At 40.3% G+C, this 13,440-nt stretch overlaps 1 long non-coding RNA gene and 5 other non-coding genes across 6 annotated transcripts; 4 read left to right on the forward strand and 2 right to left on the reverse strand.

The window, feature by feature from the left end:
* Nucleotides 1–2,068: 2,068 nt before the first annotated feature.
* On the reverse strand, nt 2,069–2,999 carry LOC115056699 (uncharacterized). Its single transcript, XR_003841809.1, has 3 exons — nt 2,941–2,999; nt 2,236–2,403; nt 2,069–2,113 (listed from the first exon to the last, which is right to left on the reverse strand). It is a non-coding gene; the product is annotated as an uncharacterized LOC115056699 (long non-coding RNA).
* Nucleotides 3,000–7,277: 4,278 nt separating this feature from the next.
* On the forward strand, nt 7,278–7,468 carry LOC115057724 (U2 spliceosomal RNA). The gene has a single exon (XR_003841945.1). It is a non-coding gene; the product is annotated as a U2 spliceosomal RNA (small nuclear RNA).
* Nucleotides 7,469–8,299: 831 nt separating this feature from the next.
* On the forward strand, nt 8,300–8,371 carry trnad-guc (transfer RNA aspartic acid (anticodon GUC)). Its single transcript has one exon. It is a non-coding gene; the product is annotated as a tRNA-Asp (tRNA).
* Nucleotides 8,372–9,199: 828 nt separating this feature from the next.
* On the forward strand, nt 9,200–9,271 carry trnaa-ugc (transfer RNA alanine (anticodon UGC)). The gene has a single exon. It is a non-coding gene; the product is annotated as a tRNA-Ala (tRNA).
* A 304-nt stretch (nt 9,272–9,575) lies between these two features.
* Nucleotides 9,576–9,669, forward strand: trnai-uau (transfer RNA isoleucine (anticodon UAU)). The gene is made up of 2 exons: nt 9,576–9,613; nt 9,634–9,669. It is a non-coding gene; the product is annotated as a tRNA-Ile (tRNA).
* A 594-nt stretch (nt 9,670–10,263) lies between these two features.
* Nucleotides 10,264–10,335, reverse strand: trnam-cau (transfer RNA methionine (anticodon CAU)). Its single transcript has one exon. It is a non-coding gene; the product is annotated as a tRNA-Met (tRNA).
* Nucleotides 10,336–13,440: the final 3,105 nt, after the last annotated feature.

Below are 13,440 nucleotides of genomic sequence, written 5' to 3' on the forward strand. Positions count from 1 at the left end.
CACCAGGAAGTGGATGTACATCTCAGTCAGGGTCTTGGGCAGCTCTCCTCCCTCTCTGGTCTTCAACACCTCCTCCAGAACTGTAGCAGTGATCCAGCAGAAGACTGGGATGTGGCACATGATGTGGAGGCTTCGTGAGGTCTTGATGTGGGAGATGATCCTGCTGGCCTGCTCCTCGTGTCTGAACCTCTTCCTGAAGTACTCCTCCTTCTGGGGGTCATTGAACCCTCTGACCTCTGTCACCATGTCAACACATTGAGGAGGGATCTGATTGGCTGCTGCAGGTCGTGTGGTTATCCAGAGGCGAGCAGAGGGAAGCAGTTTCCCCCTGATGAGGTTTGTCAGCAGCACGTCCACTGAGGTGGACTCTGTAGGATCAGTCAGGACCTCAGTGTTGTGGAAGTCCAAAGGAAGTCGACACTCATCCAGACCGTCAAAGATGAACACAACCTGGAACTGATCAAAGCTGCACATTCCTGCTTGTTTGGTTTCAGTGAAGAAGAGATGAACAAGTTCCACCAAGCTGAACTTCTTCTCTTTCAGCACATTCAGCTCTCTGAAGGTGAAGGGGAATGTGAACTCTATGTCCTGGTTGGCTTTGTCTTCAGCCCAGTCCAGAGTGAACTTCTGTGTTAAGACGGTTTTCCCAATGCCAGCCACTCCCTTTGTCATCACTGTTCTGATTGGTTGGTCTCTTCCAGGTGGGGGTTTAAAGATGTCTTCTTGTCTGATGCTTGTTTCTGCTCTGTCCTGTTTCCTGGATGCTGTTTCAATCTGTCTGACCTCATGTTCCTCATTGACCTCTCCAGTCCCTCCCTCTGTGATGTAGAGCTCTGTGTAGATCTGATTCAGAAGGGTTGGGTTTCCTGCTTTAGAGATCCCCTCAAACACACACTGGAACTTCTTCTTCAGGGAAGATTTGAGTTTATGCTGACACACTCGAGCATGACTTCCTGAATAAACAAAAAATAAATAAAAGATGAAAAAAAATTACAAGGTTGATGTTTACTTTTCCTAAAGAATATGATCATATTTCTCTCCGTCTCCTCAGACTTTAGTAAATGTCTAATTGATCCATCAAGTTAAATCCTCTTACTGCTCAGACAGTCAGCCAGCTCCTCCTGCTTCATCCTCCTCAGGAAGTTCACTGTGATCTTCAGAAATGCCTCTCTGCTCCTCCTCTGCTCTTCATCCACCTCATCATCCTCATTCTTCATGAATTGTGGGTAATCTAGACTCAGACTCCTTTTCATTTTCTTCAGCTCGTTCTTCACAAAACAGACGATGTTCTCCTCCAGCAGCTGGAACACAATAACATCCTGTGTAAAGTTCACTCTCAGTATAAACTGATGGATCAAAGCATCAGATCATCAGTCAGCAGAGTTCAACTTTAGCTGCTGCTGTATCATCTGCTGCCACGTCTCTTTCCAGAGCTACACAGAAAGATTCACACCTGCTGACTTCACTAAACTAACTTCACTGGTGTAACTTACTAAGTTTGACTTTAGATTCTGACAACACAGAGATCCTGATCATCACATGAAGACCAAACTGATACAGCCCTTCAACACATCAACTCAGGAAGTGAAAATTCAGGGTATTAACTGTGACTGTGGCTGAAGATGGATCAGACCACCTGAACTAGTTCACTGATGAATTATTCCATCTTTAAACCCTGTAGAGACAGAGTCCATGGAGGTCCAGGACTGAATCTGATTAACTTTGGTCTTTGTTATTAAGTCACAGCTGAAATTATCTGGCAAACAACTAAATAAACTTTACTTTAAGATTCACTGTAGTTGAACAAGAAGGAGCAGAAATGTTTTGTAAAAGTCTCCAACAGACCATATTCATACAGAACATATCTGTTGAGGCTGATGGATTATTGCTCTGTGGTGAACTACAACTCCCAGTCCTCTCCCACTCTCTCCCACCCCAAACCTGTTCAATCCCAATTCAACTCCTGTCTGTCACAGAGTAAAGCTCTACTGGTCTAAAGAGTGCAGCTTCAAACTCAAGTCTTTGTTGGTGTCTGTTGTAGTCACTGGATGAACATTTACACACCATAAATATGGAGTCCAGGTCTGTGTGATGATGTTTGTCAGACTGAACTCTGAGGAGAAAAGACACAAACACACAGTTTGTTCCAGGAGTTTTCTATCAACACCAGAGAAACTGATAGACAAACTTTGATACCTTTAATGAGTCAAACAACAACAAATGATCAGCTTTCACCTTTTGTCTTTGATAAAATCATCCACAGACTGATCACTCTTCATGGACACACAACTGGATACAGCAGACTGTTGTCCTCCCTTAAACTCAATAGGAGGATCCATAGACCAATCACTCTTCATGGACACACAGCTCACTTCAGGAGAATCTGGTCCTGACTTCTGGTTGCTAGTAGAAACAGAGTTGATATTAAAGTCATGAAAAACCAAGATAATGAAAAAAGAAATAGTCAAGCCATTTCATTTGTATTGCCACAAATCACCCAAAATATTTTATTTTGAGTTTTCGTCATTCATTTTTACTTTGACTTGGTTGTCTATTTGACTCACTACGAATTTTCAGGCTTGAATTGAAAAGTGCAACACAATTAAAGATATTATGATCATTATTATTCATGACAGTATTTCTCCATGCAGGTTAAGCTCCCTATGATAACATACAATGGCAGAAAAAGTTCAGGATCAAAAAAAAAAAAAAACAAAAAAAAAAAACTAAGTGACAGCAAATAATGAAATCAGATTTATTTATACCGTACCAAATCATAGCAAAGTCACATCAAGGGACTTTACTTAGAGCAGGTCTCGATCAAACCCTTTCTAAAATTATTTAAAGAGACCCAACAGATCAACAAAAGACAGATAATGATGGCACAGTGATCTGAGTGCTGAGCTCTGACAGATGGACAGTTAGAGATCCTCATCTCACCTCTGAGCTTTGGTCTGACTCTCATGTTCCCCACACAGAGTGGTTTTAGAGGGAGGGGCTCCCTCCTCTCTGTCCTCACACTGATTCATAGCTGAGCCTCCACCTTCACACAAACACAACAAAAAGATTCATTACAACAGGATTTACATCACAGCACATCTTTAGATTATTGTCTGTCACTGAAGACATACAAAAAGGAATTTTCTTAACTTGTGTTTCACTGATTAAGTCATTATTGTTACCAGTCTAATTGACACTTTGCCAAAGTGTTTAAATGAACTTAATTGTCTTTTTAATGAAGTTTTCATCTAAATATAGTGTAATAGAAGAGTAAAATTTCCTTCTAAAATCTAGTGGTGTTGAAGAGAAGAGTCACAATCATTAGAAACACTCAAATATAACCAGCATTTTAAATTGTATTTAAGCACACTTTATATTCTGATACAACATAACATCTCTAAATAAACTGACCCTGCATTGTCTAATGACTGAGCACCAGTGTTGGCTCAGTATGAAATACCAAGCCAACACTGAACATAAAAAGGAGCGCTGTCAGTTAGCTAACATTAGTTTGCTGGAGTGTATTTAGCTTCAGTGTAAAGTATTCAGATTAATATTCACTGTTGCTGACACGTCAGAAACATCAAGTCTGGAAGCAATATAGCAAATAAGACTGAGAGGTAGCTGCTGCTAATTAGATGTAGTTATTTTCCCATTGGCTTCAATACAATCAGACTTATTTTACAACCAGTGGAGTCAGTTTGACATTGGCTTAACTTTTCACTCTTAGTACAGTCTGATCTCATTCTCTTCATCATCACCGGCACATTAGCTTTCTCATGTCTCATTAACATGGAAGAAATAATTACCAAAGTAAGCCACCTTTATGTTTGACAGCAGCTCTACATTTGGTATTTGATTTGTAATCCCAAATGTGTTACATTTAATCAAATAAAAGCTGTATTCGTTTTCAAATCCAGCACAACTGTACTGATAGAAAGTTTATTATCTTGGTGAAAAATAGTAAATAGATAAATTATATAGTTTATAATACAAACCCTGATACTACATGTCTGAGAAATGTCTGCTCCAACCTGTTTTAGAAGCAGTCTGTGCCAGAGGAATCCTTGGTTTGTTGTTGTACTGCTGCACCAACACACCTAATGTCCTCTTTAAAAGGACTGGAGTGCAGCTGAACCAGTGTACAGACTGAGGTCCAATGATGTCCAATCTTGGACAGCCTGCTGGGTTAACTGGATTATTTCCCAGTTGTCTCAGAGTAATTATGTTCTGCACTGTGAACGGTCAATTTGCTCAGCCATTAAATGGCAAAAGGACAAGTCACATTCTCAGAAATTCAGAATCAAAGTATAAACAAAAACATCTGGGTGACATCAAAACAACTCTAACCTGTAGAGGAAACGTAGTCAGGGCCAGAGGAACATGAGATCATATGATATAGTTTGACTATTCGTCCCCCAGATCATACAAATTATGGGCTAAATTTCAGCTTTGTAAGAGATTTAAACTGGGTAAAATATAATGGATATATGAGACTCATGAGTTAAACATAATACAAAGGGTAACTGGAGGTCTGTCCAACACTTTAACTGTCTCTTAAGGTAAGACAGGTTTCAAATAAGGCTGAGGACTCTCTGGCAGAGATAAAAACCATTTGTTCCTAAAATTAAATTACACATCAACACCATGAGTGCAACCAGCAGACTAGTATTGTTTAATACTTTTGAAACTAAAAAAGGTGATGTTGGGAAATTTCAATTATGCCTTAAAAATTTACAGCAACTTCCTCAGTGAACTTTCAGCAGGTGTTGCTAATAACATGTACACTTATATTCCCCCATACACTTCAATACAATCTAATTTATTTTACAACCAGTGGAGTCAGTTTGACATTGGTTTAACTTTTCATACTTAGTACAGTCTGATCAGTAATGACGGTCATTAGATATTTACAGATTTGATCTGATTCTCTCCATCATTACAAGACAGAGTTCTCTCATGTGTCATGAACATGGAAGAAACAATTACCAAAGCAAACGATCATCTCTGACAGCAGCTCTACCATTTGGCATTTATTGATTTGTAACCCCAAATGCTGCATTTATCACATAAAAGTTGCATTTGTTTTCAAATCTGTATTGATAGGAAATGTATTATCTTGGTGAAATTAAATAATACATTTGTTTTACTATCCAAACCCTGATACTGTGTTTCTGAGAAATCACACACGGTTTCTGGGAAGACAAGTCTTTGTTATTGTCAGAGATAATTTATGATGTTGATTATTTAAAGAACAAAGACAACATATCTGAGCTGTCAGACCAGTTCTGTCTTAAAATGTCAAAAGTTGGCACACCCTGTGGTGTTAATGTATGAGGAAAAAACGAGGACAAAAGAAAGTCAATTCACAAGATCAGTGCTCCGTTGATGCTATTTATGGGCATAAATAGAACTGATCCTCAAATCATTGTCCTTTAACTCCAAGAGAAACTAATAATATTTGTACACATCTGAAAGCAGCCAATCAGCATCCAGAAAAGTTCTCCTGTCCACTCAAACAGTGAAACAACACAATGTGATCACAGTGATCCTGTTCACACATTTACAGATTCTCACCTGCTGAACTCACTTCAGGGAGACTTTCTGACACTTTCCAGCTTCATGTGAAGAGAAGAAGCTGCTTGTTCTCCCTCATCAGTCCTGGTGTCTGTTTGAGCTGAGGAAAAGTCACATCCTCATAACTTCAGAGTCCAAAGTATGAAACATTAAAACCGCTCCAACCTGTTTTTGGTTTGTTGTTGTACTGCTGCTGTTAGTCAGCGAGGTGTTACGGGTCACTAAAAAAAAAAAAAAAAAGAGCCAACAAAGAAACAGATCCGGTAAAAGGGTTAGGGTCTTTATCTACAGTTAGAGTCCAACAGAAATAGTCCGGTAGGGATACAAAAGTCCAACAAAAAGAGGAAACACAGACTGAGCTCGACTTTCTGAAAAACTAACAAAGTAACAACAGAGAGAGAAAACAAAAGGCGAGACTGAACAAACAGGGAACCAAGAGAGGCTGACTGAGAGACACCGGAGAACCTGAACGGAAACAGAGAAAAGACACGACGACAATAATAAAATTAATAATATTATTTAAAAAAACCCAATGAAGGTGACCGTGAGCAGCTGGAACAATAAGAAGAAGCAGGACACTCCGGCACTGAAGAGAAGTCCGAGGAGGGAATCTATGTGGGCTGATTGGCGGGAAATGCAGGACAGGTGTGCCTCATTAGGAGAGGGGACACGCCCACTGGGACAGAACACAGGGGGGAGGGGCCGGGGGACACGTGACTTTAGCAACAAGGAAGCAGCTGACATACACAACCTTTATCATTCAGCCTGTTTCAGTCCACAGCTGTCTCTAATCTCAAAGTCAGGTCACCCTTCGAGAAAGGAATACTTCAAAATACAATTTTTTTTTTTGGGGGGGGGGTTATGTTTTCACTTTGTAAAAAAATAGTCAAGCCTCATTTTTAACAGTGCAGCAAACAGCCAGAATTTAACTCTAGCTAATCAATAAACAGCTAATACAGTTTGATTGAAACTGTAATTGTAACTGAGAGATGTGTCAATGAAGAATGAGGAATCAAAAAGAGAAAAGATTGTCATGTTTAACATGGATGTGTGTTAATCATCATGTGTTGATTCAAACAGCCTTACATGCCTCTGAAAAAAGGGAGAGTGGTTAAAATAGGATTTATTCCTTCTGTGCTGTGCATCATGTACCGGCCTGCCCGGTGTGTGGCTGGTTCAGCCCGTGTTGTGCGGGGTGCTCCTGACAGGTCTGGGCTCGTTTGGTTGTTCAGGCCTCGTTGGCGCAGTAGGCAGCGTATCAGTCTCATAATCTGAAGATCATGAGTTCGAGCCTCATGTGAGGCACAACTTTAGTTAATAATGAGGAGTTATTAAAACCTCAGTTCTTTGAACACCCTTCTTCAGAGAATCCGTGCAGACAGGGGCGTTATTTTGATGGACACACCATGAGGCCAATCACATGAGAGGACAAACTGATGTTTTCACAATAATATTCAGCTGGTAAACTGACATAGATATGAAGTTTTACAGGTGACCAAGAAGAGACGTTTTCTTTGCTCTACAACGTAACTTTGTGAAAATAACATGTCTGTGGTTGTTTTCTGATCCCTCCTTCGTTTCTTCATGTCTTCTGTTTGTGTCTCTCTCTCGGAGTGATGTTGTTACTGAAGCCGACTCTGACCCCTCACTGAGCGGGTCGGTGCGGAGAAACACTCCGTTACCTCCGACAGCTGAGCGGTATCGCTTCTCGGCCTTTTGGCTAAGATCAAGTGTAGTATCTGTTCTTATCAGTTTAATATCTGATACGTCCCCTACCCGGGGACCATATATTAAATAGATTTTTGGAACAGGGAGATGGAATAGGGGCTTGCTCCGTCCACTCCACGCATCGACCTGGTATTGCAGTATCTCCAGGAACGGTGCACTCCCTCTGTGTGTTCAATACAAGTCCTGTTCAGCTCAACATCACCTTAAACACATGATGTTGTCTTCATGTGTGTAACGCTGAGTGTACAGAGTGTTCATGTTCAGTTTATGGTTTTAGAATCAGTGATGCATTCATGTAGAAACATCAGTTTAATGTTGCTGATTTCATCAGGTTATATTCTGCTGACCAGACTGAATCAATAAAGTTTTGTTTCAACACATCATCGTTTAAATGTTGGTTGTATTTTGCATTTGTCAGCTGAATCCACAGAGTGACTGAAATGATGAAGTAAATCCAGGAAAGGAAAAACATTTGGCTCTGAATCTCAATGTAGATTTGAACAAAGAGCTCCAGCTGAAGAAAACAATGCTGTCTGTTTCCAGATGATGAAGAACTCAGTTCTCAGTTGATGCTCAGTTATCTCCATCTAGTGGACAGATGGTAGAAGTTGATTCCTGAAAAGAGGAAGTGACTTTTCCTCAGATCAAACTGTTGAAGGAGAACGAACAGCTTCTTCCTCACTGACTCACTCAACTTCTGTCTCCTGGGTTTGGATTTGAGCCTCTTTCTCAGGAGCACACACAGAAAAAATAAGATTTTCTATTCCAACAATATACGTGATGTCGTGAATGAATGAATGTTTCACTGATGCACAACTCCACAACGAGACTGTGTGACGTCACTGGAGAGCAAAGGCATTTCCTGCCTTTCATTGATCTCCCACGCGACACAGATTCATACGTCACTCTCTCAAGTTCGCTTCAAATGAATGAGTGCAGTCTCTGTAGTGTAGTGGTTGTCATGTTTACATCACACTAAAAGTCTCTTCACAGCTCCTCGTTAGTATAGTGGACAGTATCTCCGCCTGTCACGCGGAAGACCGGGGTTCGATTCCCCGACGGGGAGAGCACGTGTGTTTTTCTATAATATGTTATTAACCAGAGTGACAGAAGTAAACAAAATGGCCACACTGCCACAGGACTCCGTTGCAGCTCTCTTCCGGTCAGCTCAGTAGGCTGACATGAACCACGTGACCACCCCGCGGTGAGAACAGGGAGTGTCGGGACTCTTCTCTCTCTGTCTGTCTGTATCATGTCAGAAACTCTGAAACACTCTGAACGTCTTTAAAACACGGTGGATTTACTGATATGAAAGTGTCCAGCAGTCCATGATGGATTATTATAGAAAGATATCAACTTTAATTCAAATACATTGTTGAATATAAACACAGAAATTTAAATAATCATCTGCAGCTTTTTTCTAATGTTAAAATGAATGAAGTCAGATCACAGACTGTTGTGTTGTTGGTCTCTGGTCCTCTGCTCCAGGTGGAGAGTCCTTCAGTTTGTGGAGGATTTCAGTGTGTATACAGATACAAATGCAAATAAAGATAAGTATATGCACCACAAAGGGCCTCTGATGTAAAATAGAAATTGTCAATTAAAACAAGGTTGTGATTTAATCATTTTACTCCTGGAGATACTTTCACAGCTACCAAAGTCGTGAGAACAAACTAGCAGACAATCGGTCACCTGCCAAAATAAAAATATATATAATCACACTGTGCACGTGCAAATAAAGATCAGAACATGGGGGCTGACGGCTGGGGAATTGGATGGTTGTACAAGCAGTTTGGTGATCTTCTGTAGGATGGCAACCTGTTTCTTCTGTATCGCTGTCTCCTCTTCTTCCTATAGTCTGGGAAAAAAACTGCTAAAGCTACCACACCATGCAGGGGATGTAGCTCAGTGGGAGAGCGCATGCTTTGCATGTATGAGGCCCCGGGTTCAATCCCCGGCATCTCCAGAGCTTATCTTGCCTAAAACTTAGACAATTTTTACGATGAGAGCAGAGGAGTATCTTACGAACAGAGCCGTGCTTTGTTTGGGTGAGCTGGCTCGAAAGCTGAGTCGAAAGTCGAAAGCTCCAACCAGAGATAACGAGTTATCGGCGGTTATCAACTTGGTTTGTCCACCCAGGCTTTCCTCAGCAGGCTCTGTGCATGTCCACATAGGGCTGTTTACAGGGACCTTTAGATTTTCAGTCCAACATTCTCCCAACTGAACCATTTCGGGTGGAAGAGTTAGGAGTCAGGAGGGACACATCACAGGCGCCAGTGGCGCAATCGGTTAGCGCGCGGTACTTATATGACAGTAACCTGCAGAGTGATGCCGAGGTTGTGAGTTCAAGCCTCACCTGGAGCAGCTGAGCTTTTGGAAGAAAGTTGGTATCTTGTTGAAAAAAAATTCTGTCATGCCACCAAGACTCCTCCCACTTTTTCGCATGACCTCCACTGTACACACTGTTAATGAAGCTCAAAACAAACATAGTCATGCCAGATACCTTTGAGTTCTGCCGACAGAAGCAACAACAAAACTGGAACAAATTTTCACTGCTATGCAGATGAGCCCCACAACCTCTCACATGCTAAGCGAGCGCTCTACTATTAGATTCTATGAGCTAATTCCCCTGGGCTGGCATGCAAGCTAAGCTTTGGAAAAAAAGCAGTGAATAGTTCGAAGGAGGCAGACTGGGTACTCAGCACTAAAACAACATTTACTTCCACTGCTAAGGAAAACTGCTGGGAGTTAAAACAAGCAAGGTTAATACTGTACTGAAGATCTTCCCTCTTCAGCTAGTGCAGCTTCAGTATGGCATTTTTACTATTGTAATGATGTCATCTTCAAATCCAACAAACTTTGGATAGTGGAAAATGTCAGGAGTTTTTCAAGCAGCACTGATTTACAGGAAACGACGAACATTGGATCATGAACAGCTAGCTGTTGCTAAAAAGCCATTAGCAGAGGATGGTTTCGATCCATCGACCTCTGGGTTATGGGCCCAGCACGCTTCCGCTGCGCCACTCTGCTCATAGGACAACTGCAAAGAGAAGCACTTGTACAAAAGGACTTCATCAGTCTTTCTAATTGAAATGATCAGTGATGCATTCTAAGTTGTTTTTGTCAGTCAGCACTGCCCCAACAAGTAGCACTTACTGAATTCAACAGTCAAGCTAGTGCTCAAGTTAAGGTAACATTTGTGACTTTCAATTACTTCCTAATCCCTCACCCCCCATATCACTGATAATATCTGCTGTCCTGGTGATTGAAGAAAAGAAGGAATGACATTCCTCATCTTTTTTGTCCAAATTCCAACCAGGACAACCCCAAAGAGAAGATCTTATGCACAAAGACTTCATCAGTGTCTCTGATTGGAGTGATCTGAGTTAGATCTGAAGAAAACATGGCTCCAAGACTTATTGTTGTTTTTGCCATTTAACAATGAAAGAGGAAAAAGAGAGCAAAGAGAATAGAAACATTCATGGAGAAAATAGTCATCAATGTCTCATTGAATTGGCAAAGTCACATTAAGCTTTCATTCTGACCTAACTCTGGTGATTATTGATTAGGGCAGTGTTGTTTCAATTGACCAGGAGAAATCTGTTCAAAATGGGAATCTTGATCATTTTGTTGAAGTTCTAACCAGGACAACCCCAAAGAGAAGCACTTTTGCACAAAGAATTCATCAGCGTTTCTGATTGAGGTGGTCTGAGTTAGATTGTCTGAGTCTAATGGGAAATGGGTAAAGGAAGGAAAACTTCTGAAATCACCAACATTACCCCAACTAATAGCACTTACTGCTCTCAGAACACAAGTCTGTGCTTCAGTTGGGGAAATGCTGATGACAAATTAATACATTACACAACTAATCCTGCTAACTAATTTTTCCTCAATATTCCAACCAGGACAACCCCAAAGAGAAGATGTTGTTGAATCATCAATTACTTTCTTAACTCCCACCACCCCAAAATTGATAGAACCTGCTGATTGTGATGATAGACCTTGTGATTGACTTCTGAAATCACCAACATTACCCCAACTAATAGCACTTACTGCTCTCAGAATACAAGTTGGTGCTTCAGTTCGGGAAATATTGATGACTCATTCAACTGATCTGAAAAGACAGTTTTTTTTTATTCCATCCAGGACAACCCCAAAGAGAAGCACTGATACAAAAGGCATCAGTGTTTCTAATTGAAATGGTCAGTATTGTATTCTAAGATGTCGTTGTCAGTCAGCACTGCCCCAACAAGTAGCACTTACTGAATTCAACAGCCAAGTCAGTGCTCAAGTTAAGGTAACATTTGTGACTTTCAAATTACTTTCTTAACCCCCACCACCCAAAAATTGATAGAACCTCATCTGCTTGTGATTGGCTTTTGAAATCACCAACATTACCCCAACTAATAGCACTTACTGCTCTCAGAATACAAGTCTGTGCTTCAGTTCGGGAAATGTTCATGACAAATTTAGTTGTTTTAAAGAAATCTATCAAAACTTTAATTCCATCCAGGACAACCCCAAAGAGAAGCACTTATGCACAAAGACTTCATCAATGCCTCTGATTGGAGTGATCCGAGTTAGATCTGAAGAAAACATGGCTCCAAGAATTAATGTCGTTTTTGTGAATTAACCCTGAAAGGGGAACAGAGAGCAAAGAGAATAGAAGTCAGATTGAGCTCAAATTTTTACCTCACATGATCTCCTCCAAAGAGTCTTTGCAGCCACTTCCCAGTTGTGTTGCAGTTCCAATGGACTCCCTTTCAGGCTTTTACCTGAATTTATCTTATACCTGAATGAAACCACTCCCACAGCTCCCTGTCTACTTAGTTTGGGCGGTTTCAATGGTCTTGGTAATGGTTTGTAATGAAGAACACATTTAGTCCATCAGGAACAGACAACGATCCTCTTAAATTCATGAGGACCGTTAGCATATGGTGAGAGGACAGCTAACTCTGGTGATTAATGTTGCTGCAGCTGATCTGAACAAATCTTTTCAAAATGGCCATCTTTGTTGCTGTTTTTATTCCAACCAAAACTTTTTTTCCACCAAATTGTGAAATAAACTCTCTGTCCTGGTTAATCCTTGGACGGAATGAAAAACATTTGAAATCACAAACTCTGCCCCAACAAATAGCACTTACTGCTCTGAAAACACAAGTCTGTTCTTCAGTTGCAGAAATGTTGATGACAAATTCATAGATTTAGCTGATCTCAAGAAATCATTAAAAACAGGTAAAATTTCCACCAGAGCAACCTCAAAGAATTAGAATTAGAATGTTTTTATTGCCATCATACACAACGTATAACAAACTTTAAAGAAAACTCTGTGGTACAAAATATAATTATAAAATAAGAAAGATAAAAGATGCAGTAAAAAATAAAATGTATGAATATATTTACAAAAGGAGCCAGTAAGAATATATGAACAGTTGAGAATTAGCATGACTGTAGATAACTGTGGAAATAAATATAAAAGTAAAAAAACAAAAACTAGTGATTACTGAATTTAACAGTTAAAGTAACATAAGGTAAGAAGAAAGAAAGGACACATTGACAGAACCACTGTGCTTCATACCAGGACACAGCAGCGTGAATCATGAATCATCATGAATCATGTTCGGGAAATGTTTATGACAAATTCATGACTTTGGCTGATTTCAAAAAATAAATATAAATAAATAAAACATTCTGTCCAAATTGCAAACAGGACAACCCCAAAGAGAAACACTCATGCAGAAAGGAATCAACAGTGTCTCTGACTGATGTGATCTGAGTTAGAAGACATTGATTCTTTACTTCTTTATTGTCTTTGTCAGTTAACGCTGCCCCAATAAGCAGCATTGACTGAATCCAAGTGAATCAAGTCAGCAAACACGTTGGATAATTAATTGTGACTCTGAACTTTTTTCCAGTTTGTTGAATAAATGTGTTGTCCTCCTTCAGCAGGAAGTTTCTGTGGTCTTGGTAACAGTTTGAAGAACAGAATGATCAGACAACGATCCTCTTAAATTCATGAGGACCGTTAGCATATGATGAGAGGACTGTTAACTGCAGTGATTAGGGATCAGGGTTGTGTTGTTGTAGCTGATCTGTACAAATCTATTTAAAATAGCAAATCATCATCATTTTTTA

This window comes from Echeneis naucrates, chromosome 2 (assembly GCF_900963305.1).
Source record: "Echeneis naucrates chromosome 2, fEcheNa1.1, whole genome shotgun sequence".
Taxonomy (NCBI): domain Eukaryota; kingdom Metazoa; phylum Chordata; class Actinopteri; order Carangiformes; family Echeneidae; genus Echeneis; species Echeneis naucrates.